The sequence below is a fragment of the Limulus polyphemus genome, unplaced genomic scaffold (assembly GCF_000517525.1).
Source record: "Limulus polyphemus unplaced genomic scaffold, Limulus_polyphemus-2.1.2 Scaffold5653, whole genome shotgun sequence".
NCBI lineage: Eukaryota > Metazoa > Arthropoda > Merostomata > Xiphosura > Limulidae > Limulus > Limulus polyphemus.
This window is the reverse complement of record NW_013671263.1, coordinates 53,416-58,089: the sequence shown is the minus strand read 5'-3', so window position 1 is coordinate 58,089 and position 4,674 is coordinate 53,416. Positions and strand designations below refer to the sequence as shown.

Sequence of the window (4,674 nt, the reverse complement as noted above, 5' to 3'; positions counted from 1 at the left end):
CTGCATGATCGTTGAATCGATCTAACATTACATTACATTACATACATTACATGTTCAAAATGTCCACTACCGTTATCAGTATTTGTAGAATAAAGAACTTTAAGTTGCGTAGTATAATCATACACAAACCACTTCGTGTGCTGTTGTTGTTGTACTGAAAGGACGTTTAAGGTAAGGTGATGTGTGTGGTCTTAATGCTTGAAACTTTTTTCAAAGTTTGGAAATTATTTGAATCATAAATAAAAACCGAATTAGACTAAAATAAACAAACGGGTTTGTTAAAGTGTTTTTATTTTGTTTGTTTCTTTTGTTGTTAAGCAATAAACATGCAATGGGCTATTTGTGTTCTGCGCACCGTGTGTATCGAGCCCGACTTTTAGCGTTATAGACTCTCATACTTAACGTTGAAACACCAGGGGGGGGGGGCTTATTACATTGAGTTTGATAATCAGTTAATGAGTAATACGTGCATGATTTAGTTAGTTTTCTGTTATTGTCAGCTAATTAGCCAGTTAGTTAGTACTTGGTTTGTTTGTAGTTTGAGCACAAAGCTACACATTGGGCTATCTGTAATTTGCCCACCAAGAGTATCGAAACCCGGTTTTTAGCATTGTAAGTCCACAAACATACTGCTGTGCCATTGGGGGCACAGTACTGTGAATATTGAGTTTGTATTATTTTGGCAAATAAATAGAGATACAAAATAAGAAAGTGGAAATTCTGTGAGAAATTTGGTTTGTTTTGAATTTCGAGCAAAGCTACCAGAGGGCAATCTGCAGCCGTCCCTAATTTAGCAGAGAAAGACTAGAGGGATAGCAGCTGGTTATCACCACCCACTGCCAACTCTTGGGCTACTCTTTTACCAATGAATAGTGGGATTGACCGTCAGATTATAACGCCCCTACGGCTAATAGGCGAGCATGTATGGTGGGACGGGAAGTCGAATCCGTGACCCTCAGATTGCGAGTAAAGCGCCCTAACCACCTAGCCATGCCTAGTCCCTGTGAGAATTAGTTTATTTTTAAAGTTAGGCCTATTAGTGGAAGTTGGTTACGTGGAATTTAAAGTTGAAGAAGTACAAGTTTTTTTGCTATTGTTAAACTGACTGGACTGCATTCTTTTTATCTGATAATTCAAAATAATCTGTCTAACAACAGATACTCTTACAACAGTATTATCTGATGAAAGATCTAAAATAAAATGAAATATAACATCGGAATTTCTATAAAAAAAAAGAAGATAATAATCGAGTTTCAAGATGAGCAGCATAGAACAAAAATAAGACAAAAAAAGTAGAACTTTAACATAACACTTAATGAATTCAGAAGCTCTGGAGCGGCTTTTGACGTGTCTGGTTTAAGATCAGGCCGCTTGAAAAATTGTTTGTTTGAGCTACAAAAAATATTACTGTCTGATGAGCATTTATTTTTTGTCGTTTGTCAAAGCCAATGAAAACAAAAACAACTGTGTTTAAAATGAATTTATATATATATACGAATACACGTACATTATATATATATATATATGAAGGAAATATAACTTCACCTCCAGGAAGACCCGACTGGAAAGATGTTCAAGTGGAAACGTGGAACCGGAAAACGTGACAGGAAGGACCTTTTTCGTCTCAGCTCTGCAAGTGCAAAGAGTTAGTTACACCATACGCCGATAGTAAGTTTGTTTTAAAGCAACGGCTAAATAAAGGTAAGTAACGTAAAAAAATCTAATTAATTAATACTTTTACAGGTGACAGTTTTGAAAATAAAATAGATTTATTATATAGAATATACATGTCAAAAGATAGAAATTAAAATAAGTTATCTCGGTTCCTAGTAATATCAAAGAAAATTACTTGAAAAGTCTTAAATAAAACACCGCAATGCGTGTTAAAATGTTTTTACGAATGTATTTGTTTACAGAGAAAGTAAGCAAACAAATTAACAATCTTCTATTTTATTTTTTTTTAACTCGAAGTTTAAGTTTATCATGAGATAGATGAGTATTTTATTACCTGCAGTTCCAGAGGCTGATCTAATCTTTTATTAAGAACTCGAATTATAGATTTGTAAGAAACGATATTAATTATAGTACAAACATTTGTTTAGCATTGTAATAATAATAATAAATTTATTAGAGTTCTTTACTGAACAAATGCTTATGTTTTAGAATATGTGTAAATTTGTGTAATGATAGCGTAAAAAACAATAACAAACAAACACTTAATTTCAATATAATCTGATAACATGTTTGTTTGTAGTTGTTGTTGTGATTAAGCACAAAGCTACACAAAGGGCTATCTGTGCTCTGCCCACCACGGGTATCGAAACCCGGTTTCTGGCATTATAAGTCCGCAGACATGCCACTGGGGGGCGTTTGTTTGTAGTTAAGCACAAACTTTGTGCTATGCCCACCACGGGTATCGAAACCCGGTTTTTAGCGTATAAGTCTGGAACTTACCGCTGTGTTACTAGGGGCAATGACTTAATAAGAATTTCTAGATAATGTGTTACGAAAATTCTTTATTTGTATATCTGTTTTGTGTCATAGACATTTTTTGTTTTAATTTTGATGCACAACTACCAGGTAACTCTCAAATACAACGCTTTGAAGAATAACCATGGTGCAATATTGGTATTTATTTGAATTATTGTTGCCTCACAATGAAATAATATTAACGATTCTGCTCAAATGCATATACTACAGTTTATGCTTAAGCCCCCCCCCCTCCCAGTGGCACTGCGGTATGTCTGCGGACTTACAACGCTAGAAGCCGGGTTTCGATACCCGTGGTGGCCAGAGCTTTGTACCTAATTACAAACAAACAAAATTAAGCTGAAGGGGCCATCTACCCCCAACAGTGGCGTAGAGGTAAGCTTGGAGGATTATAACACTAAAATTCGGCGCATAACTCAAATTCAACGCTAAGTGGTGGCCAAGAATTTATCTTTATTTATTTATTATTCGCTTTTCATTACACACACAACACACCTTAGTCTTATTGTTGCGTATCTGATTGTTTGTTAATTTCCCGTAGAAATTCTTTCCGAGAAACTTCAGCGATACAAGTCCTTTCTTAACTAAAACTAGTTTATTCTTTCTCGATACAACTTTGCAATACACAGAATTTACACAGTCAATACATTTGATCTCGATAACAAAACACAAACTACCGCTCGCTTGACTCAATTATCTGTCTCTATATCTATCTATCTGCCATTCTTTCTCCGCTTTATTTGCCAGGCTTATATACTAAAAAAGAGGGCGCCTGGAACAGACTAGAAGGAAAAGTCATGATCCTTCTAGAAACTCCAGCGCGCATGCTCCCAGCGTCGCGTGACTTCCGCTGTCGTAACACTGCCCCTTCCTTAGCATTGTTCGTCCCGAACAATAGCCATTTACAATAAACCAATTGATAATTAACAATAACTTAATTAAATGTACAGAATTTACAAACACAAAATTAAAATTCAACAAAGTCTCTTACTTTTACGGTACGTATCTTCTTCCGTACTGGTCTCTGTCTCGTTGGCTTCTGCTTCACATGGGGTTCATCTGCTCCATCAGGAAATGTCCTATTATCGGTAACAGTCACATCAGTGGTAGTAACTTCATTAAGGGCTTCACTGTTTCCCTTCTGGAAATCAGGTAGAGTTTCTTCTTCGACAATGGCTTTTTCAGGTGACAAATCTTCAGCAGCGTCATTTGTTCCATTGTTCACTTCGTTCCAACTGAAATGTCCTGGATCGTGATAACGCCAAAGCCTGTTGGCATGCACCACCTTTGGCTTACCTCGCCGACCACATTTTATTCAGAAAGTCACGTCTGAGAGATGATCCACTATGTCATAGGGGTCTTCCTGGGATTATACAACCACTCTTTGTCTCCTGGTACAAAGCTGACTTCAGTAGATCTCGTATCATAACATAGCTTCATCGAATCAGCAGACATTTTCAAGTTTGAACGCACTTGATGGTGAATATCATCCATCCTTTCAGATAACACTTTCACGAACTCTGACACATTTTCAGGTAACTCTTTGTAAGGTGGGCGTCCTGTTATCAGATCCACGGGCAACCGAAGTTCCCAACCAAACATCAGCTTTGATGGAGTGTATCCAGTGGCTTCATGCTCTGCTGTTCTATAAGCCATCAACAGTGGAGGGAGTAAGACATCCCAGTCATCTTGGCAGCTATTACAAAACTTTTCAAAGCTGATTCAAAGTTACGGCCTTGATCCAAATGCAGTTCGTATGACATACCAAATCCGAAGAAGAAATCACTAATAGCCGAAGCTACAGTTGTAGCTTCCGGATTTGGTATTGCATATGCCTCAGGCCACTTGGTGAAATAATCCATCACCACATAAATGTATCTGTTTCCAGCACAAGTTTGGGGCAAAGGACCAGCAATGTCAATGGCTACTCTTTCCATTGGTGCACCGACTTGATATAACTTCATTGGAGCACGTCCCTTATGCTTGGGTCCCCTTTTAGCACAACATGTACTGCATGTCCTGCACCATTCTTCCACATCTTGCCTCATACCTATCCAGTAAACTCTTTGTCATAGGTTACGCAATGTCTTCTTACTTCCGAGATGTCCTCCTGTTAAACTATCATGGGATTGATGCAGCACAACTTCCCGTAACTCTCTCAGTATAAGTGTTTGCCAGGTCGTC

At 37.5% G+C, this 4,674-nt stretch overlaps 1 protein-coding gene across 1 annotated transcript in view; it reads left to right on the top strand.

Annotated features, from left to right (window-relative positions):
• The first annotated feature begins 1,573 nt into the window (after positions 1-1,573).
• The window catches only part of LOC106472839, a 10,455-nt gene continuing 7,354 nt past the window's right edge, over positions 1,574-4,674 (top strand). The window contains exon 1 of the mRNA XM_013933506.2: positions 1,574-1,701. The gene's annotated coding sequence lies outside the window, so the exon portion shown is untranslated. The remainder of the gene's footprint in view (positions 1,702-4,674) is intronic.